The sequence below is a fragment of the Passer montanus genome, unplaced genomic scaffold (genome assembly GCF_014805655.1).
Source record: "Passer montanus isolate IOZ18808 unplaced genomic scaffold, ASM1480565v1 scaffold1, whole genome shotgun sequence".
In the NCBI taxonomy this organism is placed as follows: domain Eukaryota; kingdom Metazoa; phylum Chordata; class Aves; order Passeriformes; family Passeridae; genus Passer; species Passer montanus.
The window spans coordinates 23,132,269-23,157,055 of NW_024356504.1; the positions used below are offsets into that span (position 1 = coordinate 23,132,269).

The 24,787-nt window shown below is 40.3% G+C and overlaps 1 protein-coding gene across 2 annotated transcripts in view; it reads left to right on the top strand.

The window, feature by feature from the left end:
- Positions 1-15,012: 15,012 nt before the first annotated feature.
- SPOPL (speckle type BTB/POZ protein like) overlaps positions 15,013-24,787 on the top strand; it is a 32,851-nt gene continuing 23,076 nt past the window's right edge. For both annotated transcript variants that reach the window (XR_005626654.1, XM_039700705.1), the window contains exon 1: positions 15,013-15,192. The gene's annotated coding sequence lies outside the window, so the exon portion shown is untranslated. The remainder of the gene's footprint in view (positions 15,193-24,787) is intronic.

Consider the following 24,787-nt stretch of genomic DNA (forward strand, 5'->3'; position numbering starts at 1 on the left):
CTGCTGTGTGTCCTTTGTAAATGTGCTTAGAGTTATCATTTTTATGTCAAAGCTTCTCTGGTTATCACATTGATTTGTGGCTAACATATTTATGCACATATATTGTGAACTTCACACAATCCACTCCTGAGGAATGAGACCTGGATAAAAGGGTTCTGACTCAGATATTATTTTTTTTAACTAGAAGGCAATCCTTATTTCCTTTTTTTCACTGTCTTTCCAAATAACCATTCCAGTGCATATAAATATTTAAAAATAATTGGACCAGGTGAAGTGAGTGCTATGACAAAAGATCTCGACAGAGACTCAAATCCTTGACCTGAGTCAGGCAGAGAAGGGACTTGAGCCAGATTTCTTCTCTTGCTGTGTGACAGAGCCACCATGCCATGGATAATTCTGGATCAATTCCCTCCCTCTGTGTTTGAAATTTCAGGCAGAATTTCAGGGAATCTTCTCTGGCCAAGAATCACTGCCCTTCTCAAAGGAGAAGTTTCAGCCTTTCCACAAAACAGTTCTGTCAACTGAACAAAATATCATGACCAACCCGTGGACTTGTACTGTTTTCTAAAAGAGCCAAGAGGCTTCAGGACCATGATATTCATTTTCAGAACTTTATACTCTTAGAAACCTTAATCTTACTTCATTTCCTTGAGGGTGAGAACAGTCAGCATGAATTTACCACAGGTCAGATGAAGATTAGAGCAAGCCAAAGGCAGAGAGGAGCATGTAACCTCAGTACAACCCTGATGGCTTTAGGAACGTGGTGTTTTCTGAGCCTTGGCAGGGGTGACTGACTCCAGTACAGGAGCTCTTAAATCAGCACACACATTTATTGGAAATGCATCTGCAAAGAATTTCCTCTTAATGAAGCAAGCAAAAAGAACTGAAATTGCTTAGCATATACCTTTAGAAAATTAGTCATCTTAATGTTAAATCTTAATATATTGGCACTGCTGCAATTAATAGCCTGTTTGAATTTCCCTTACACTTTCTATTACAGGAGGCTCATAATTCAGGCATAACAATCTTACTCTAGGCTGAAACTTGTTATTATTTAGTGTCTGAACCTATTTCATGCAGCTTTTCTGCACAACCCAGCTCACCTCCGACTCCCTAAGAGTAACAAATGTGGGGTTCCTCAACACAACCTGCTGGTAAGAGGTCAGCCAGCTCAGGTGCAAAATTTACAAAAGTGTATTTTTAAAAGAAACAGCTGGGTCTGTCCAAGAGCAGGTGGGGTAAGAGCTCAGGAAGTGGTTCTTCCATCTAAATCTTTAAACACATTCAGAGAATGACCCTCCTCAGGGACAGGTCAAAGAAATGAGCTAGACAGAGAATGGAAACAGAATCATGTCTGGAGAGACTTTCACCACAGCAAAAGAAGTGATGACTTTGGGATTCCTTCCAGATTGGTCATTACTGTTTGCTCTGGCTCAGGTTGTGACTGCAAACATCAAAACCAGATCTGTGCAGTATCAAACCACTCTGCCATGTAAATCTGTTCCACCAGCCACAGAGGCACACTGCCCTCCTGTTGAATTATCCAGAACAATCATGATGCTGAGAAAGGTTTTCTATAGAGCATCGTAACTGGCAAATTAAATTTATGTGAGATGATGGTTTGCAGGTGGAACACAAGATTTTTCTGATTGGGCAGCTGGAGTTCAAAATCCTAATTTACTACACCCTCAATCCACTACACATTTCCTTTTCCTTGAGGTATTGCAGGCTTTCTACACTCTCACTTTTACAACAATTTCTTTGAATTTTTTTTATAATTTCCTGAAATTTACAAGTCCATTCCTTGAACTCTCTTCTAATTTTTGAAAAGTCTAAAGAGTCAGAATTGAGATCTGCTTAAAAAAAAATGCTACAAAACACTGCCAGAGTACCATCTTTTAATATTTCGCACTAAAATTTCATGATATTGATAAGGGTGACTTAATACATCTCTTATCATACTATCTCCAAACCCACAAGGACAATGACATTTAAAATGCAATTTATGGGAAAAAAAGTAGTAGGGAATAGTTGCCATCCAGTAGAATGGATCTGGCAGTAAAGATCTCCAGTGTCTATTCCCAGCCTTGCCACTCACAGTATCACCATGAAAGTCACTTTCCTTCTCTGCTCCTCATCTCCCCCATTTGTAAAACGTGAATATCGTGACTGACTTCACCGAAAGCCTCCATGATTCACTTAATCAAAATGCTTAACTGAAAAGTACGTATGAACTTTCATTGAGGAAAAGAAAATAAAACCTGCAGCTGATGTAGTTCCCAGCAAGAAGAATCTCAAGAAGAAAATGAACTGCAAATTATCCTTTTTAAGAACTTTACCAAACTGTAAAGGTTATGACCCATGACATCAAGCTAAAACAGAGTTCATATGAAAACACAACTCTACAGATGACCATTGATGAGCACTGAGCAGGCAGCTACCAAGAAAGTTGTGTTTACAGCAATCACTTGATCACAAAACACAGTGTTCTTTTTCAATTTTATGTCCATCACGTCAGAGCATGATGAGATTCCACCAATTATTGTGCACTGATACAGATTTTTCATAAAGAGGAAAATCTCCCAGGCTAAATCCACATATTTTAAGTCAGAAATTGGCTGAGTTTTTCATTAGTTTTAAAATTAAACCTGGTTTTAGGGTCTTTAAAAAAATCTCTTTTCTTGCGTGAGAGACAATAACTTCACATTTGCACTGTTTTGTTTCTTCAGTGACATCACTGAGCATGGATTCAGCTTCCTAAAGTATGGATGATCATCTTCAGTCTGGAGTTCCCATTAAAACACTTCCTCATTTTGCTCTAGATTGATATTTAATTTTTGAAGAAAGAACTATCATTCAAAATACACCAAAAAAATCAACACTGCAACACTTGGTTTGGATTGTTACAGTTGTTTTGGTAGTTTGTATCTGGATAAGAGTTGGAAGGTGTATTTCTGATAATCAAAGGGAGAGAAAAAAACCAACTGAACTAGAAAGGTTTATAAATTTTCAGATGAAATTATATATTTTTAATTCTCAGGCATCTCTCTACAGCCCAGAAGCTTTCCTCTACTGTGACAGATTGGAAAACTCCAGTACAATTTGTCTTTTCAAGCTGTCCCTGAAAGAAGATTCTGGGGGAAGCTTTGCAAGTGCAGAAACATGTGCTGTGTTCTTTGCTTTTAGCTTATATCCAAGCCACTGAACTGAGAACATTTTATGTTCTGTCAGTTTTAATGTTTGCTAGTCTACTTCTATAATTGTGTCACTTTTGAGATTCTGCTAGAACAAAGAATGGGTTGGTGAAAATGTGAGGTGTGAACATAACACAGCAATTCACAGAGAGCTTTGTATTCACAAAATTCCCAAACAGAGGATGTGCAAACTCTCTGGTCCTCCTAGACAGATTTGTCAAGTCAGGCTTTGTCCTGTCTCTCATGTGGAAAATGGAACCAGTTCCTTATTCCAGAGCAGTGAGTTCTGCCTGCTGCTCAATATCAAGGCACACTTTTTCATTTTTGTGGCACAAGTTCCTCAATTCCCTTGGCCAAACACTTTTTTATTTGCCAAAATACTGAAGAGAAGTTATTTGTGATTTTGAGTTACATTTTGTCTGGGTAAGTGTCAAAAATGGCAGGTAATGAGAGAAGTCAATATATTTTAGAATAAGAATTGTGTCTAGGTTATACATATATTTAATTTTGGTTTTTCTTTAGGAAACATTTTAGAAGTCACTTTAATGTAAAATAAAAAAGTAGAAAAAATTTAACTCAATTTGATTTCAGAAAGAAAAGTGAAACATTTCTATGGTAGATCAAGTTAATGGCTCATCTGAGATTACTCAGCTGTTTTGGGAGGCAGTTTTCTTGGAAGATAGGGTATTTCTGTGCCAGTTGTTTAAAAATTCAGGCAACAATACATCATTTTGTGATGAATGTTTTGATGGCCAGTCACTGGTCCTACAATGCTGAAGTTCCCTCTCATGGTCATGTACCAGTTGCTTATCAGTGCTGCTGGAGGAAGATTGCAGCTCTGCTGGTCAGCCAGAACTGAACTGTTGTTACTGGGCTTACAGCACCCTGGCAAAATAACATCCAGGATTTATTTTCTGCATAAGAAGTGTCTTTTTGAGAGTCTTGTCACACAACTTGTGTTTCTTGGTAGCTTCTGTGGGTGCTTGCATGTGCTCCAGTTTCCATTTTCTTTAGGGAACAAACTGGGATATTTCCTCTGCCCACAAAACACTCAGTAATATTTTGGGCTAAGTGTTTTAGTTCCTGCCTTTTGTGCATTTTCTCTGCCTTAAGAGGCAATGTCTGCTCTCTCAGACAGTGCCTGCATGCTCTGCTTCCCCGTTCCCTTACCCTCAGCTTTTGTAATTGTTGGGCATTAATGGCTATTAAGGTTTTGATCCTTTTCACTCTAAAGCCTCTTTCTGTCCCAGGTCACAGTTCTCACCAGACACTAAATACTCATTCCAGTATTTCAGGCATTATTCCTAGTAACAGTGTCAATGTTTATGTCCTTGCTTCGCAATGGGAAAGTACAGAAATAAAAGAATAAGAAAAATGAAAAATAAAACCAATTTTATCTTCATTTTTTCTTCATCACCATCTTCTGTACGTGTTGCAGTGTTGCCTTGTTAATTGCATCTCCTGCCATGTTGTGGATGCCATAAATCTGCTCAATGACATCAAATTTCATCTTGGGAATGCTGAACAGTAACAGCTCGAGCTTTATAATCAAATTGTTCTTTATCTGCTGCTTACAGAAATCCCAGAACTGTGGCAAACGCCTGAGCCATGCATTTAGATTGGCACTGTCTGGTCTACACTCTTCTGTCTTTCAACTTGTACTCCCCATCTAAGTGCCATCCAATTTATTACTTGCATGAAAGATTCCTTACAGCATAGGAATTGAAAAGGCTTCAAATGCTGCAGGTTTTCAGCCAGAATTGCTGCACAACTTCAGCCTTATCTTCATGGGTAGCACTTACACCATGGTAATTTCTTTCTTTCAGGTGAGGCACCATGATCAGCAATAGTCACAAACAGGGCCTGCACTTGTAAAGTTGTTTGAGGCTCAAAAGGGCTAATTAAGACTTTTTAAACTAGCATGCCATGCTCTATAAATGCAACTTTGCTATGAATAAAATGTTGTAAGGTCAGGAGCACAAGTTTTTTCTTTTCCAGCATTGTCTCTAACTGCTTCCAGGACCCATTCTGGCAGCTCTGTACTATGAAGACCTGGGCTCAAGTCCTCAGAGGTTTTTCTTATCTGTACAAATGAGTTTGCACAAATTCCCTCTCTTCTTGCATTGTTCTGAAAGCCCTTCTTTGTATCTGCACTCTATTATCCAGTGTGCAGAGAGAAGAACAAGTAATATTGACCATTCAATAACTAATTCTCTGATAAAGAAACCAGCTGAATGGAAAACAGCTTTCCATTTATTTCAAAGAAAAATATTGATAGACTTATCTCCTTAAATAAAACAGAAACACAATACCACCATCCATGTTTCTCATAAGTAAATATGCCACTGATGAGAAACTCTCATAAACCAGTTTTTTAAGCTCCTCCTGTGATGGTTCATTTAGGTAGAAAAGAGCCAAACTGCCAAGCTTTGGAAAAAGCATTTGAGACAAGGTGCACACAGTTAAGAGATAAGAGCTATCCACCTCCTTGCACATGAGTAGCCAAGGAACGAGAAGCAAGTGCAGGTGATATTAACTGAGATCAACAGTTGGAAATTTCCCTCTCCGTTTTGGGTTCTGAGTTAGCCTGCAGCTCCAAGAAATTAGCATTTGTGAAAGGTCTTGCATAGAATTTTTGAAATAAAAACTAAAAAATCAGTTACAGTAATGGTTGATGAAGCTTTGTCAACAACGACCGATCAAAGCGCTAAAACAAAATCATTCTGCATCCAGATATTATGGAATTCAGACTCCTTCCTAAAGTACTGGATGAAAAATTAGAAGTGATTTCCAGAACAACAGAATACCAAAGCTGCAAATCAAAAGTATTTCAAAGGCACTTTGATTAACTGCACTACAGTCATGTGTTGTACCAATTGATCTCTGTGTCTTTCTTGGCAAGTATTGTTTCTTTTCTCCAGAATAAATTGTCCATATTCAAGAGTGACCTTAAAATTGCCATCAGGGAGAGATGACTCAGAGAAAAGCCTCAAGGTATTCCATTATATCACAGCTTCCTGTGAATCTCTTCATTTTGAGGAGATGCTGTCATCTTCTCTGATCTTAAAACTTGCAGGGCCAAACAGGCGGTTCAGATGACAAATCTGATCCTTGTGTTCTTAGAACACATTTTTTAGAGTTGCAGCCATGACTGTCAATGACTTTGAGATAACACACTTCAAGTTTTGTTGGCACTTAAAGAGAGTTCAAGGTAGTTATCCAGGATGATCATATTTAACTCATGCCTTTTTAATTACCTAGCTTATATGCTTGTGTAAATACCTTGAAATACTAAAATTCAAAGGACATTCCAGTTTTTGATTATTGAACAACTGAAATGCAAGATATGTTTGGATTTTTACCTATCTGGGCTTTTTCACTGAGACTCACTAGGGAGCTATAATTTATGTTTTCTGAATTTAAACACAATATCTTGCAGTTGTTCCACAGTGAATTCCTTTTTGGATAGGACCATTGCTGAGTCACCTTCTGTACCACTGTGAATGATTCTGTTGAATTTAATAGAGGTACTCAGGCATAAAACAGCCACATTAAAATATCTGATTCTAAATATCAAGTACTTAATTTTAAGTATTCAAAGTATAAAAGAAGAAAGAGTTGAAAGCAATTAGGCACCTGAATTTTGGGTTACAATCAAGTTGTTATTTTAAGATTTGCTTGTGATAACTATGGCAAATTCTTTTTTAATGACAAGATACAGAATGAACCCTTATATAAATATGATAATATCACATCTTTCCAAATCAATGGTGTCAACAGACACTTTTTTTAAAAAAATTAAGCTACTTTTACCTTTTGATATAAATGGAATGTTGACCTAAGCATAATGTGCACAGGAGTTTTCTGTATATTTGTCACTAATTAGCTTTTGTGTTGTGTAAATATGGTGAAGCAGTTGAAAGCTGAAATCTCAAATGAAGTTTGCATCCAATTACAGTATTGCAAAATTATTCTAACTCTGTTTTACCACTACATAACCTGACTCAGAAGCCCTCTATCTGCCTTAATCTACCTCTTCCTGACCAGCAGTTTTAAGCTGCTGAAGGGACTCCAGCAGATCTCCATCAGTGAGTGGTACACTTGTCATACTGCATTATTCATCCAAGATTCTGCTCTAGGAATAGGATACTTCCATGCTGGTCCCTTGAATCCCAGAGCAAGGGGAAGCTATTCATCTTATGAATCATAATATGTCTAGAGACATTAAATGCTTGCCAGCAAGGAGAAATGGAGTGGATGAAAACATCAACAGTGCAAAACCTTTGCTAAGGAGAACTACAGCACTTACAGCATACATTGACAGGTAAAAAGGTGTTAAGTCTAAGTAGATGCCAAAAGAAATAAAAAATAAGTAAGAAACACCTGTATTGTCTTAAAACAAAAAGGTTGCCTTCATCAAAATTTCAAATATCTGGCACAATTCTTAGAAATTACCACAGGACTGTTCTGTGTTCCCAGCCTGATATTTAGCATTTGCATTGGGATCCTTCCAATAATCCTGAATGTTGTTTGGTGCTTTTTTCTGGTATTCAGAATATGCCATTTGTCCTTACATCTATTCACAAGGAATGGGGAAACTCATGTGCAAATCTCCAATATTACTCAGAGATGAAATTCAGTAAGCTCATATCTCTTCAGTAAAATTCAGGAATCATTCTGCTTAGGAGATTTTCCTACAAAAACTCAAACTTATTGCACAGGTTATGTTATTTTGACTACTGAAGATATTGTTATATATATATATCTAATATTGCTTATTATCTAGTGTACATGGTTCAACATACTTTAAAATTAACTTGGAGGATAGTCACAGTCTTATACTTTAAGTACTTAAATTTTAGTAAAATCATATAACCAGATTAATTATAGATAGCAATGGTGAATAAAGCTGTGTAAATTATGTCTTTTGTGGGATGGTGGAACTGAAAAATTAGAAAAAACAGCCAGGAGAATGCTTTCATTGCCCATTAAAGAAATTAGGAAAAACAATTTATGGTCAAACAAAAATGCTGTTTTATACACAGTAAAAGCATGTTTCATTAGGGATTAATTAACTTCCTGAATTAACAGAGGCCAAGTCACGTATAAAACATGAAGGCATAAGCTTTAAATTTAATATTTTCCCCCAATCCATTTTTTCCCCAGTGTATGATTTCCTACCCAAAAAATTGCACAACAGGGAAAAAAAGAATACGAAAATACAGGATGTTTTCGTGGAATATGCAGAACTGAACAAAATAGGCAATTTCATGTGTAACTCATAAATCCATGGGTAAATTATTGTGCAACAACCAGTAAATATCCAATTGTCTGTTATGCATATTTGGCAGGAATAAAAATAGGCATTTACTGGAATGACAATGCTGCTTTATTTTAGTCCTTATTAAAAGTTATGTATTTTATACATATGTATTTTATATTTAGTGCTCCATGATAAAAAAGCTTGGTTTGTAAAGTATGGCAGAAGAGCTCAGTCCTATAAAATGCTATGTTAGAAGGAATAAGGGGGTTTTTACCATGCATAGAGACAATTATACCAAGCCTGTCATGAAACTCAAGAATTTGGGGAATATTAATACTGAAATGTACTCCTGTGAGCAGCATAACTAAGGATTTTTTTTTTTATCAGCTAGGAAGCAGGAGGCTGTTTCAAGAGGCAACACCACAGAATCTCACAACCAAAAAGGGTAATAAAGTTCAAAACAACTTATCTTTCTGACAGAACTGAACTGAGGTGTGGTTTTTCCTCTAAATGTGCCTTAGCAGCTTGAACTTCATTCAGTGAAGAATCTGGATTCTTCTGAGAGTCTGTTCACAGGCTCTCTGAGCCAACTGAATCATGTTCAGATACTGGCCATATCTCATATTTATAAACAATGATGTTTGGGGCTTTCATAAAATTCAGAACTTCACGCTTGTTCTTCTCTCTATGAAAGTTACTTTTAAAGATATTTTAAAAGCAACTTGGTATTGAAATGAGGAAGAGAGTGCATTTGGCTTCATTATACAATTTATGAGTATAAGCCACAAAGCAACATTTGCTCTTTTTTGCTTTCTGGTACAAAAAGAAGTTTCCACACTCTCTGAAGTCTGTAGAAGGGAAGTCCCTTTGTGTTTCAGTGCTGTTTGGAGAGCAGAAGGAAGTAGAGAAGGACAAATCTGGCATGACTTTAAAACCACAGGGTTTGATTTTACCCTTTTTTTTTAAAGTAGAGGAATGCTTATTTGCAAAGAACTTTAAAGAGGTTTTCTCATCCTTTAGTGAGTTATGAAAAGAATATATTAATTTGACAAAGAAATTTTTTTAAAACAATCTTTCCTTGAAGAGACTATTATAAAAAATGTTACCACATCCAGTTGTGGCTGTCAGGTTTGTGACTTACTGAGCACATCAAATGATACCCCTGGTTTGCCATGTCACTTGTGACCCTCAGGGACCCAGGAGTGGCACTGAAGGCAGAGTAAAGGAGAAACCACCTGGGACACAGCACATGGTTACACAGCCATCATAGTTGTGGAGTTCTGGCAAATATGAATGAAGAAAAACTAAGTACAAAATTAGAATATTTTTTGGGGGGTACATATGGGGTTTTTTTTGCAAGAAACTGGTGATACTACATAAGAAAATACTGGAGAGGAATAAAACAAAGATGGGCAGTGTTTTGTAGCTCATCATTATGCAGAAAAATTATTGTCATGCAGTGCTGCAACCAGTTTCCAGGAAGTTTTCTGCCATTATGAATTAAAGAAATACCCACAGGAAGATAGGATACCTGCTTTGAAGTCCTTACTCGGTATTTTAAGGCATAACATTGAATAGCACAAACACAGAAACTGCTGGGAAGGAACATGACAATACAAAGCAAATTCTTTTTAATAATTCTTTTTTAACTATAATGACATATAAGCACCTCTTGAAATAAAATGCGTTGAAAAACTGACTGAAACTATTTGGGAAACATGTGCCTATCTTGTGAAAGTTAGAAAACTGAAATGTTTTCATATTTTGCATAAAAATCTCTCCAGTGTTTATTTATTTGTTTTCATGGATGAAGAAAGGGAAGCTCACACCCATCAGCTGCTGAGCTCAGGCAAAGTTTGGAAGTCCCAAGTTCAAGCCACTGCTAAAACCAGTGTTTGTTTATACGACGTATAAACAGAGAAGACTTGGTGGTTACAGTAGCTTGGTGGTTTTTATCTGTGGTGAAAGAGAGAAGATCAAAACTCACACTGAATCAGGAAAAACAGAGACTTGGCTGTGACTCACCCCCACTGTCAGGCTGGGTGCTGCAGCCACTGGCAGGAACACTTCACTCCTCCAAGTGTCACCCTCCTCTCTCAGGAGAAACTGCATCTTCGCTGAAACCCTCCTGCAAAACTAGCACATATTTCACAGTGAAGAGTGCTGGCTTCAAAACACTGACCTTTTCAATTGAACACCCATTCTGTTGAAACACCTGTATCACCCCCTCATAGGAAATTAGTTCTTTGTCGTGGCTTAACAGTTTTATTCTTTTCTTTTCAGAAAGGAAGTCCAGCAAAATATAAAAATAATTTAAGGTGATAAAGTCACTCTAAATTCATTAATATCTTAATGCCCTGGAACTTTAAATTCCAAAACGCAATTCAAATTCTGAAACCCCTCTATTATAATAAGACAAAAAACTTTCCTGCTGGAATTTTTCACTCTTTTAAAACTGCCCATATAATAGTGATTTATATCAGCTAGATCTGCTTTTGCATTTACTTAATGCAAAGTCACCCATACATCCTGGCAGCACAATTGCAGTGTTGTCTGCTGGCTCTGTTAAAAGTAAATAGGGTTGAATGAAATAAGATGCTACGGATTTATCATGATTCCTCCAGAAAGTGCTCACATTTGGACAACAGACAGGAAAAGAAAACAGAAATCATGTAACAGTTGCCCTCTCTTGGGTTGCTTGCGATGGATTTCTCTAGAATATGTTAATGAAATAATTATACTAATTAAGGAAACATTAAATTAATATTCCTGTCTTTAATTTCTTTCAAAAGTGTTATTTTAGTGACATAATCCTCTTGTGGATCTTGAAAACTTATAGCAGCAATGTGCTTACACACATGTATGTAAATGGCTCCTTTCAGCAGAAATATCTCAGAGATTTATGATGAATCTGTAATTAGGATATATAATTTCACCACTGAAATGTGACTACTTATTGGCTAGAGAATGGCTTCTACTCACAACTGCACCTTGCAAATCATTTCAATTCATGTTTACATAGGCAAGTACTTCCCTTAAATCCGTGGGAGTAATACTACAACCAATCTATTTACCCTGAGAGGGGAGCCTGGGAGTTAACATCTCACCTCATATCACAAAACAAGGGTGAAGAAATCTCATCTACAGCCTCAAACAAACTGTATTTCACATAGAAGCACAGGAAATACCATGTTTAAAACTACAGCAGACAGAATTTGTGTTTTGAGGGGTTTATCTAAGATGAAACTCCCAACAGCCTGAAACTTTATCAGACTGTATTGCCTGCCCAGACTAGAGCACTTAAAATCTCCACACACTAATCCTTTTACAACTATATGTTAATATGCTCTCTTAATCTTTCTAGGAGCAATAAGTAAAATTATATTAGAGGCTTTTCACATTAAACAACCCTTCCCCACACAGAAATGTGTGCATTGAGAGCTTTTTTTTATAATGAGAAGTGATGGGCAGTCTAAATAGAGGAGTCAGTAGTGCTGGCTGTGTGTACAATTAAAAACAACTACAACAGCCTTTGTGCTTTCTTCAGGTGTCTTTAGAAAGATAGCTTCCCAGGATACAATTTGGAAATTAAATACATTTAGTACTGGGTTTTATTTAAGAAAATAAACTAGCATAGCTTCTTTCTGTGAAAATTTTTTGTGAAGTATAAACACTACCAAGGTCCTGCCAGAAAATGGTGCATACTGTAAGAGTATATTTCTCTGAGTCCTCCTGCCTGGTCTGAGGAAACATGACCCAGGGCTTTCACTCTGGACCCAGGAAAGTTTCGTCCTTCCTCTGATCTCTGCCAAAGTCTTTGTTCTGGAAGTCTGCTTAATCACTTCACCCTGCTTTGTTTTTCCCTACCATATCTGTCATAACTAGATTACAAACTCTGTGTTTTGGTAAAACATTTGGCACAAAGGGTCACTTATCTCGATTGACCCACTAAGAGCTGCCAAAATGCAAATCACAATGATGCCCCCTGATGTGACAGAATTTCACCTTAGCGTTACACAGCAGACCAACACTACATGGGGCACTTTTATTCAGCACTGAGAGGGTGCAAAAATGGGAATCTGAGGGGGAATAGCAGGAAACAGGACTAAGCTGTGGATGAGAAGTACAGGAAAATAAGTTAAGCTTCTGCTCAAACCAAGTGGAGGCTCCAGACCTGGAAGGTGGCAGCTGCTGTGCTTGGCCCCCATTTACACACCCTGCCGTGGCATGTGCCCACAACCCCCCCAATATCTGAGGGTGAGCAAAGGAACTTCTCAGCCCAAGGGATGCAATCTCACCTTTTGACTGCTGGCAAATATGCATGTTTTCCACAACTTCTGTTAATGATTCATCTTTGCAGACTTTCTCTAGAGTGGGATTTAAGGGAGGTGATGGTTACTAGGCACAAAGATTCACTTACTGATTTTGTTATGTGCCAAGTTGCTCTGTTTAAATCTTAAGATTCCCGTTGCAAACTCTCCAGTCACAACTAGGAATGCACCCCTGATTTTCATTAAGAGTGACTGAATTCTGCCCTGTGAAAGAATGGTCATCATTCACTTCCCAGCAGCAACAGTGTCTCCAATCCCTCAACTGCTCAGCTCACAAAACCAAACATTCTGATACTCTGTGTTCTCTTCGTGTTTCTCACAAATGACAAATGTTTATTGTGTTTTCTTCTAAGTAGCGGGCAACATAAAAGAAGCCTGGTTCACCTGCTCACTAAATGGAGTAAGCATTGGCTGTGGATGTGAAGCTATTTCCTGAAAGAGCTGGTGTGAAAAAGACTCCAAATAAACAAAAACCGCTGAGACATCTGAAAATAGAGTGCAGTGCTGAACAGGTTCATGAAGTAGTTCTGAGAGAACTAGTACTACCAAAGGCAGTACAGCCCTGTCAGTGCAGTTTTTCTCTGCAGGATGAATTATCCAGGGCTCTGAGCCTCACTAATGCAGTTGTATCGATTTTGAGACCTTGCTAGCCTGGGTATCCTTACACAGCACAATGCTCTGTGTGTATTCTTAGTGCTCATTCTCAAGAGAAGCAATTAAGGTGTCACTGGGTCTTAATTGTCTCCATAGAGGATGTTTTCTTTAAAGCCCTGTTTGTTTGAAAAACAAAGCAAAACATATTGCTTAAGTTTTATTTTCAGACCTCCACAGGGAATTTTGCAGTACTGTGCATGTAATTTACAAATTATCACACCATTTATTTTTAGAAGCAACTACTTCAGTGATGCAGAGAAATTCACCTGGTTCTAAAGGAAACAGATCTGACCAACAGGTCTCAGAACTGCTGGGTGGTGAACATTTGTGGAGAAGAGTGCTGGTCAGGGGCTGTGGACTGAAGATATTGAAGCTGAAGTCTGTGCCAGCCGGGAGCAGATCTGTGGGCAGGGTGAGAAGCTGAGAGCCCAACACCAGCCCTGTAGGACGGGGAACAGTCACTGAGGACTGGCTCTTCTCCAGCCCCATTACTGGGGAGCAGATGCAGCTTGCAAGTGTCAATTTCAGGTCAACATCATCTGAAAAACAAAACAAAATAAAAAAATAAGTAAACAAGGAGTCCTCAGAGGAGCCCTGCAGTTTTGAGCAGAGGTCCAGAGGAGGGCAATGAGGATAACTGGGGGACTGGAACATTTCTTATGAGGAAAGGCTGAGGGAGCTGGGCCTGGCCTGTTAAGCCTTGAGAAGAGAGCTGAGAGACAGCCTCATTAATGTGTATAAATACCTAAAGGGGTGCCAAGAAGATGATACCAGGGTCGTCTTGGTGGTGCCAAGCAATGGAAGCATGGAATGGTTTGGGTTAGGAGGCGACCTCGATGATCATCTTGTTCCACCCCTGTCATGGCAGGGACACCTTTGCTATCCCAGGTTGCTCCAACCTGGCCTTGGACACCTGACGGGATGGGCAGCCACAGCTTCTCTGGCCAGCCTGTGCCAGGGCCTCACCACCTTCTTCTGGTTTGTTTTTTTCCCCCTAATATCTGATCTAAACCTGCTCTTTCCATCTGAACCCATTCCCCCTCATGCAGTCACTACATGCTGTGTAAATAGCCCTGCCTCATCTTCCCAGTAAGGTCCCTTCAAGTACTGCAAGGCCACAATTGGGTCACCCCAAGGCTTCTCATTTCCAGGCTGAACAACCCAATCCTTTTGTCCCAGCCTCTCAGGAGAGGCGCCCCATCCTTCTGGATGGGCGAGAGAACACGGGAAGGCACAGGAAATTCCACCGGAGCACGGGGAAGAGCTCCTTTCTGGAACAGCTGCCCGGGGAGGGCGCGGAGTGTCCCTCAGCCGAGATATTCCAGAAGCATGGGGACGCAGTCCTGCGCCATGCGTTCACCCGGGGAGCGTTCACCCTCAGCGCTCGGCTCGGCTCGGCTCGGCTCGGCTCGGCTCGGCTCGGCTCGGCTCGGCTCGGCTCGGCTCGGCTCGGCCCACTCCGCTCCCGCCCCGCCCCGCGCGCGTTCCCGGATGGAAGCGGCGCGTCCCACGGCCGCGTGACCGCTCCCTCCCGGAAGTGCGGCGGGAGCGGGAGCGGGGCCGTGCGGGAGCCGGGAGGTGCCGAGCGCGGGGCGGGCACGGCCGGGAGCAGCGGGACTCGGCAGCGATGCGGCTCCGCCGCCGCCCGGGCTCGCCGCCTTCGCCTCCCGCCGGGCGCCGGTGACCGTCACAGCGTCCCCGCCCCGGCGGAATGAGCCCCGCCGCGCCGCCCCGCCAGCGCCGCGATCCGGTACGTGCCGGGCCGGGGGTGCGGGTGAGGGGGGAAAAGCCTTTGTGTGGGGCCCGGGGCAGCGCCGGGAGGTGCTGCGGGAGCGCCGGGCCGGGCCGAGCCGAGCAGCGGGGCGGGCGGTGTCGGCTCTCCGCGGTCCCGGGATCCGGCGATCCCGCATCCAGCGATCCCCCCGGGGCTGCTGCAGGCCCGGCTGAGCCCCTCACGCCGCGGGGCAGCGCGGTGTTCCCCCCCGTGCCCTCGGTACCCCCGAGCGCGGCTTGGTCCGGGAAGTTGGCGCCGTGTGAGAGGGCAGGGGAGGGCGGCGGGGGCGGGCGTGCGGTGCGAGTGTGGGCCGGGAGGTTTTTCGCCGTCTTTGGGCTGCGGCAAAGTTTGTGGCAGGGTTCGGTGGGTGCTGTGCGAGCAGAGCTCCCCTCGGATCGCCGGCTGCGCGCACCATCTTGGTCAGGAAGTGGAGTTGAGTCAGGCTGGTTTCACCTGATGATGTCGTCTGCCGAAATTCCCGGGAGTCCGGGGAGAATTTGCATCACACCGAGGCGGTTCGAGGGCAGAAGTAGGTGAGGAAGACCGTAAAGAATGGAAAAGGGCAGAACGAAGGATGAGCGATATCCATGAGGTGTCGGTGTTTTTTTAACTGTGAGGTACTGAAATCAGCAATCCGTTTTAAAACCTGGCTTTGCTTTGTGACTGTATTCTTAATTTATTGTCTGAATAGGTGTTAAAAGTCATAAAAATAGTATTTGGACAAAAAGGATTGTCTCGAACCTCCTGCCAGGAAGAACCCTGTGACAGAGTCAAGCAGGGTCCTTCCTTATTCTTATCAGTTCTGCAGAAATCATTATTTTGATAGATATCCCATATGGTTACAGGAATTTTTACCACAGTGGTTCTGAGCTAAACCATTTGTATGGCTGCCAAGGCATTTTGTTTTAACCATAAGAAAAAAAGCTTAACAAAAAATGTCTCCTTTTCTGTTTTTTACTAGAAGTTGTATTATTTCTGGAAATAAATATCCCTTTTTAGAGCAGTACTTAGCAGTTACTGTCACTTCTGAAAGTATTTTACCTGGCTTCTCTCTGGGCCTTCTGGGATGTGTGGCCAGGACAACCATAAATGTTTGTGGAGGATTTCCAGTGTGTGTCTATTGCCTGGTTATTTCCCCCTCACTTTGTAAGGGGATATTTACTCAGGAAAGGGAAAATAATTTTTAAACAATATGCCTTTTGTGTATAAAGCTGCAAACTTGTCAGGCTTTGGTACCTCAGCAGAAACCGTGTTTAACTCTCTTCTGGAAATCTGAGATTTTAAATATCCAGAAATATCCTTGGTGTTAAATTCCCTTGAAACAGCTTTCTGCCAAACTTTTAACTTTGGTACTTTGCAGCCTGCTTTTAAACTGTCAGTGAAAATAAAGAATTACATTCTGTACTTGCATAGGCGGCGCAAGCTACTTGTTGCTATTAAAAACTTGTATATGCTATAGGCAAATATAAAATGAATTTGAAAAGCTACCAAGTTTTCTTTTTGGCCCTAATCACTGATTTCAGCCATCAGTGCATGTTGTTTACACTTTTGCATGTTCAGTTGAAATCACATAAAACTACTTTCTTTTCCTCTTTTGTTTTCCTTTAGGTTGTGTTTCTCTGTTGATTTTTGTGCCTTTGAAAACACCTAAATATAAATATACAGGACAGAGGAATAAAACCAGTTGTCATTATAAACATAAGAGTGGAGAAGAAATAGCTGAGGACAGCAACAGGAAACAGTTGACTTGCACTTAAATCTCATTAACTTCTCGCTTCATTCATTCTGCCCAGGTTTTCTGTCTGCATTGTTTTTCCAGCCTTTCATATACAATCTCTTCACATCTGTTCACTTTTTTTCTCTTTGCCTCCCATGCTGTTGTAGAGGTGGTGGTAATTAGAAATTTGTCCTGTTGAATGTTTCCAGGTGCTTTGGTATGGCCAGGCATAGGCTTGTTTGTGTCTTGCCTTACAAAACCACCTCAGCCTGCTTTCTTCTTTTTTTGTTATATTTTCATGTTGATGACAAGTGGGTATTTTTGGTGGGTTTTTTCTCACAGTTTTTGTGACAGGTTCATATGCTCCTTATGGGCATTTCTGTCTCCTTGTCAAAAGCAGTCTGCTTCCTGTGTATTTAAAAACCTGGTTGAGACTAAGGAAGTCTTAAGTGAGATTGTTATTCCTCCCAGGAGCAGCAACCTGATGGCTGTAGTCATAAAATCCTGGGATCTTCAAAGTACTGTGCTCCAATCAAAGCATGAACACTGTGCATTTTGCCCTGCATGTCCTGGGCCCTGCATTTTTAGGATGAAATAGAAGGCACTTGCCTCAGTGCTTGACTAATGTCTGTGGTCTCCAAGAGCCTCCTGTACCTTGGCTCTCGGCACTGGCACAGGGTGCCCAGAGGAGCTGGTTTCCTTCAAACCCAAACCATTCCACCATTCCCTTTCCCCTCTACAAAATACATACATACTCATTCACAAGAGGCCTTCCTTCGATTCATTGAAAAAATTTCCAGTTCATATTCCTGTGAGATTCTGTTGCTTCTTGTCTCACTCATATCAAAAGGCTTCCTATTGGAATTGTCCCTTCAGGTGGAAGTAGGAGATCTCTCATTCAGCTTGTGCTTGGTACTTAGTGGAGATTTGTTGCAGCTCTGTGAGAGGTGGAGGTGTTTTAGTGGTGGTAATTTAGTTATTGTAGTCTTAACTGATGGTCGCTTGCCTTAGTTCGGTGGGTTTCTTAAGAAGTGTGTGTAACTGTGTTACAGAGTGAGTGTTTTGCATAAATGTGGGGTTTTGGTAATGTTTAAGCTATTCAACTTGTGTGGTGGAATTTTGGCAGGAGTGTATGTTCAGTATTGGAAGGAGTTTAACCTAAAAACCCTCAGCTATAAACCTCAACTCTGTTGGTTCCATTTTATCCAAATTTAATAGCTTTCCAATGTGTTTTTTGGTAACCTGGCTTAGAATTATTCTTCATCAGCTACAAGTTTTTTTATGTTTTGTACAAGGAATCACTTTGCAACCATGCATGTATCTGTCAACTTTGTTGTGATGAGTGTTTGCATATAGCATTTGGGAAATGTGGTGGAAAGTCAGATACTCTTTCAGCTGATTCAGAAAGTTATTGGCATGGAATAATCCAGAGAGCTCATATGTCCAAATTCCCTGAATTAGATTACTTATCCTTGATACTGCCTTGCATCTCCTAGAAGCCATTAATTGCTTCATTTTTTGGTGAAAAATAATACACATGCTACTTTTAATGGTAACAGTCTGCATCAGCTCATCCACCGTGGTTCATGTGGCATTTGCTCCTTGCACTATATTGTGACTTGGGTTCTTAAGTAGTTCAAGGGTGAAGTATCATTTGATGTGTAATTTACCTGTGTGCTTTAAGAAAAAGCAGTTGTGTGCCAGGGAGAATTCAACAGAGTAGCTCTTGGCATAGGCAGTGCTGCTGCTGGTGGAGTAAATGTCTGCAGCAGTTGGGAAACTTCCAAAGTTCATGGGGTGGGAACCTCTTATTGTTGTGCAGTGGAAAGGATCACTGGGTGAAACTTGGGAGCCAAGCTTTCTCTTGGCCTCCTTCCTGGTCCTTCCTTTAATGTTGGTCCCCTCCCAAGAGCTCACTTACCAGTTGGTCAAGTCTTTTGCAAAATCAATTTGTGAGTAGGGCTGCGAATGGAGATGAAGGAAATGGGGGGTGATGACTTGTACTTGATTTCTTTCAAATGCCTTGCTTTCTTGTGTGCTGAATGTTCAGCAAAATAATTAGACTGGGATGTCTCTAAAAGGGTTTGGGGGGTTGCATCAGCAGATGCTTCCTGAACAACTGGAATTGAGCTCCTCTGGCCTGAGGAATAGCTGGTATAACTTTCTCCTCTGGTGTTCTACTTTCTAGATCTCTGTTCCATGCTGACTTTTTCTTTGGAAAAGTTCACAAAAGCTTTCATTTTCCTGGCTTTCCTTATTCATATTTGGTTTCTAATTGATGAATCTGCTTTCTCCATTAGTGTGGCCTGTAGCCTATGAAGGACACAGAGTTTAATTTAAAAATCACTGGATAAAGTCAAAGTAAAATCTGAACACAAGTTATTTGTTGTTTCAAGCACTTAATAAATTAATCTAGTGATTCAGATTAGCTAATAATTCCTCTTAATTCTTTAGAGGAGACACATGTTTACTGTCTTCACAATAGGGCTCTGAATTACTTCATATGTAGACATTACCTCAGCAACAAAACTATCAGTCTTTAGTGGCAGTTTATCTTAAATTTTAAAACAGATCAATTCCTTGTTAACTGAGATTAATTTCAGAGTTACTTGTTTGTAATCAAAACTCTTGAAGATAAAACCAGAACTTGTTTGTAATGAATTTGTATGATGAGTGGTTAATATAATTTCTTCAGCTTCAGGGATGGAACAATATGTAATGAAAATAAATTTTAGCTCCTTTTTGTGAGTATCAGATGTACCAGTGGGCACAGCGATATTTACATATCAAGTTGGGTAACTGTTCTTGTAACAGGACAAAATCGTAATTTTAACTAAAGTGTCTGTGCTGTGTGCAAAGTTACTTGCAGCAATTATTTGTGTACATCTGGATTTATTCCTCTTTTTAGCTGTTTTTTCATGCATTTGGAAAGTTCTGCATAGTGACTACCTGAACTTATTTAAAGTCATATTATTTCAGTTCTGAAAATGTTATTCTGAAGACGAAGCTGTCTGGAATCTCTGGCTGATTTGTGTGATTGCAGGTTAATGTAATGCCTCGCTGCACTGACTGTCCAAGTGGGTGTGATCTCATGCTTGGATCTGGCACTGCACCTGGCATATGGTGGTTTCAGAGGAGTAAAATGTATGAAATCTATTTGCAGTGGGTTTTTCTGATCTCTGCAGAATATGTCAAGGTAGATTTTTTTTTTGTTTATTTATGTGCATATAGTGAGCAAATTTAAATTAAAAAAAGGCAGCAGAATAATATTTGTGTTGCAATGGGTGATACAGTTTCTAAGAAACTGAAACTTCTTATACTGGAGAAGTTTGCATAAATACATTTTATGCGAGTTCTGCGAAATCCACAGGGCAGGTGGTTGATCCTGGGTAAAAAATACAGTAAATAAATTTGAAAGATTTGAATTAATACTGTTGCATCTCTTGAGAGGCTTGTGATTAGTGAAGGTCCTGTCTTGCTTACGGCAGGAAAAAAAGCATTTTTAGTAACATTCTGCTGAAGTGGGGATTTTCCCCTTTAAAAAAAAAAGGGGAAGGGAAGAGAGAAGGAAAGCGTGATATAACTAGAAGTGAAAGAAAAGCTTCCACAGGCTCAAAATTTGTGTGTGGCAAACTTTATACCCAGACTGAGTTTCTATGATTAGTTATATTAATAAGATCATCAAGCAAAATCCACTTTTATTCTGTAGTCAGTGGTTTTGAATATTGTTTTACAGGCCAGGCATCATTTTTAATGATTAAATAGCAGTTGTGTTTGGAAAGGTGCCATCCCCTCCAACAAGTGTGAGACTGCTCACTGAGTGCTGAGGGGAAAGATATATGGCAGTAACATCATCAAGTGTTAGTCTGGGTTACTAATAAATTACAGTGTCTGAGCCTTCAGAGCTTTCCAGAGTCACTTGTAAAGAGGGGCTCGGCGCTTGGTGTTGGCTGACTTCTTGATTTCCTGGTAGTAAATCTCTTTTTCCCCTGCTGTTTGTTTCTCTGCTCTGGGAGAGCATTTTTCCGTGGCAGCAGTGCGTGTGCGGGGTGGGATGATTCACTGCGGGGTTGTGTCTCCTGTGTGTGTGTGCATGGAGGCAAAAAGCAGCAGCCTCAGATCTGCTTCTGGTCTGCCTTGTTTGGCAGCACCCAAGATGAAACCAAATCTATTTACTCCGCAGCCAGGCCACCCGACAGGCCTGTGCCAGCCTCTTTGCCTTGCTGCTTACTTGGGAAATATTCTGTCTCGAGCAACTGAGAGTGTGTAAGTGGGGAAACTTACAGGAAAGTGCCATGCTTTGGATTGCTTTTGTAGTGGAAAAAGGGATCTTAAACAGATTATATCAGAATGGTTCTTAAATTCTGAAGTATAAGCAAAACAGTACCTGGATTTTTTTGAACAATAGAATGATAGAAGTTGTCTACTTGTCTTTGAAATTCAGAAACCAGCTTCTGTTGGACTAATTTGTGAGCTGGACTCAATCATCCTTCCAACTCAGGATATTCTGATTCTACGAACTTCTAGATCTGTGGGTCTAAGCCAGTTTAGCTGCAGTCCAGTCCTGAGATGTTAAGTTTTGCTTACATTGATGACTTCTAGAGATTACTGCTTCATATTCACCAGAGCAAGTGTGTGTGTGCAGCTCTACCTCTTGGCCTGCCTGTCTTTCCTAGGATGTGTCTAATCAGCTGTTGTGGATTAGTTCAATTTCAAGACTGTTTGGGCAAATTAACATCAAATGCAGTTTGGTCCTCTGGCAGAATTGAGTTTTAGGCCTTTTTTCTCAATTTCCTAGCTTTAAAGTATCAGTTGTTTTTTGCACAAAGTCTGACACTCGGGCATAGAGGAGGCCTGAAATGAGCTGTGATCTCAGATTATCCAAGATGCAGCTGTGTGCACAAATGTGACCACTGCTTTGCCATGAGAGGTAACAGGGCAGCAAATGACTGATCAGCCCCCTCCTGAGAGCATCTGTGAGTATGAGCTTTTGCCTGCTGAAAGCAGTTTTATCAATTCAGTCTGAGCTTTGCAGGTGATGCCAGTCTGCAAAAGTTAATGAGGAGAACATTCTGCTGCCCTGTACAGCTCCTTTGCAGCAAATGACAATGCAGCACTGTCTCCAGAGAGTGCAGGCCAATGCTTTCCACAAATCTTATGGATTTTAAAAGAAAAGAAAACCAAAACAACCCAAACCACCCCAGACTAGCTGTGAATCTGCTAAAGAAAAATATTTCTTTGTTACAGTTGGAATCAGCTTTCTGTTGGCTTGTACAAACTCCTGTTCCAAGTGCAAAGGAAGTTAAGATTAGCATTTTTGATTTGGTGAACTCTTGATTGTGTGTAACTGAAGCATTTAGGGAAAAAATGTCTTCATTTAATATACTTTTCACGTGTCAATGATTTGTTGGAGTAAGAGTAATGGAGTGAAACTAAGGAGGGGAAAAGATCACTTTGGCTGTATACCAGGAAACAAACCCGGACAGCAATAGATTATTTGAATAGAATATTTTCCCAAGAGGAATCGTGGTGGAAATACACCTCTTTTGGGTCCTGTAAAACTAGACTGGGCAATGAAAATGAAAAATGCTGTAAGAAATAATCTTGCATTTCTTCTCCAGGGAAATGCATAGATGACTGCTGTAGGGGATGGTCTGAGATATCTAATACAGAGCACAGTGGGTTTTCTGTATTACAGAACAATAATGCAAGGCTAATGCTGAGGGATTTTTATCAGTGAGCTTGGCTGATGTAAACCAGACCGTTTTAGCTCCAGCTCTGCTTAGTGCTTGGACTTCCTCGTAGCTGAGGTAAAATTCTACTTTATTTTTCAAAGCCTTAGGATAGGAAATCAAATTAAGAGAAAAGCCTGAAAATAGCATGTAAGCAACTTCACAGTTTTTACAACTAATACTATTACCTTGCTAATTTTGAGCTGCTGACTTCAGTGTCATCAGTCATAGGTACACCATCGTCCTCCTGAAAAGTTGGGCATTTCCCACGTGCTGGGATATGCCTTGCTGGGGCCTTTTTGCTGGGAGCACCATGAGGATGTGCTTTTAAATTCTGGACTCTCAGTTGCAGCTATTTTGAGATGTCTGTGAGCCCAGCTGCCTGCCCTCTCTCTGCTGGCGTTTACTGTCCCCAGACAGGGGTGACAGGGTGTACATGGAGTCTCTCAGCTGTCACAGCCCAGTCCATGGCAGTATTTTTTTCTCACTGGAGATGTGTGGAGAGAGTCATGAATTGGCTCGTGGTGTGGCTGCTGTTTGTGTCTCCTGGCAGGGCACAGGCTTCCAGCAGAACTGTGGGGTGGCAAGGGTGACATGGTAAGCATGAAGCACACAGGAGCAGCCAGAGCTTCTGATTTAAGCCCCAAAGCTTGGGTTTGTGTAAACTTAGTTGCTATTGCGTGGTTCCAGAGCAAACATATACTTAAATAAGCATTTTTAAATATCGTGTTCTAAAAAAGCCTCAAACCTTTTTAAGTGTTATAGGCTGCCTCTTCAGTAAGTGTCATAGGGATTTCCTGTGTGTAGCCCAACTACTGTTCTCTTCTTTTGCCCCAAAAAGGAGAAATTTTTTCATGTTAGAAGTACTACAGATAACAAAGTGTAGTACCTCCTTAACCTACCTATAAGTTTTCTAATGTAGGGGATGGATATATGTTATTGCAATTGTGTAAGTCATTCTGTTCACTCAAATGATGCAGTGATAGATGGGAATTAAAATCAATAAATGCTGAACACTGTATTTAAATTTTCGTAGGTATATCTTAAGTGTGTTTTCAGAGGAGATAATAACTGAACAAATTGGAAAACTGCCTGAGCTTAATAGACCTTTCAGGCATCTGTTATTGTGTTGTGGATCATCCAGCAGGAAACTTGGTTTAATAGTTAGCTGTTTAGGAAATACAACAGCAGTTCTTTCAAAAAGATCAATTGTGAAGGGATGCAAATCCTCCTAATTAAGAAAGCAATCCTATTTTTTGCAAAGTTAATTTTTTTTCTATGTACTAGTAAAAACTGTAGGAATTTAGGTAAGCTTAATTAGCTTATAAGACAAACTCTTAAAAAAATAATTTCAAGCCATAGGCGTTTCATGCCACCAAATAAGTGTGACCCAGGTGGTGGGTGGCTGTTATACAAATCCTTCTGTGATCAGTAAGAGAGGAACATGGCTTTTTTCACTCTTAAGCAGTTTGGCCTTCATAAGCTGATGTGTGATCCAGCTGGGTCCAGGTGGGGCAGTGCAGAAATAACTTTTTGTCTTTGGCCTTAGAATGTCTCACTTCAGACATAACTATTCTGATTTGGTTTGTTTGTTTCCTTCATTTTTATATTCATAAATATAATCTTCCTCAGCCAAGAAGTGAGAAGACGGTGTTTTTCCCAAGAATTTGCCTTCTTTGTAATTTGAAAAACAAAACTGATTCCTTGAATAAATATTGATAGTTTTATATAAAACACATACTAATTATATAATACTATGTAATACTTTATTCACTGCTGATCATTTAATGAGAAGAAATTAAATAAGTGTCTCTGTAACTACACCATGTTTATTTTGAATGGATTTTGGGGAGTTGGTGTTACTGAATGAAGAAGGACTTGTTTTGCCTTTTTTTTAAAGCCAAACCCTCAAAATTTCACAAACTATATTTGGGTTCTGAATTATGTATTTACTAGGAATAAAAAGTTGGATGGACAGAATGTTATTTTCCAGTTAAACTTCAGAAGATGATCTTTATTTCAGCCAGTGATGAAACATCAGAATTTCCAGAGAGGGGACAAGAAGTTAATTCACAACAGCTTTGCGTTTTGTGCAGTGTTGAGCCCTGCTCAGGAAAAGACT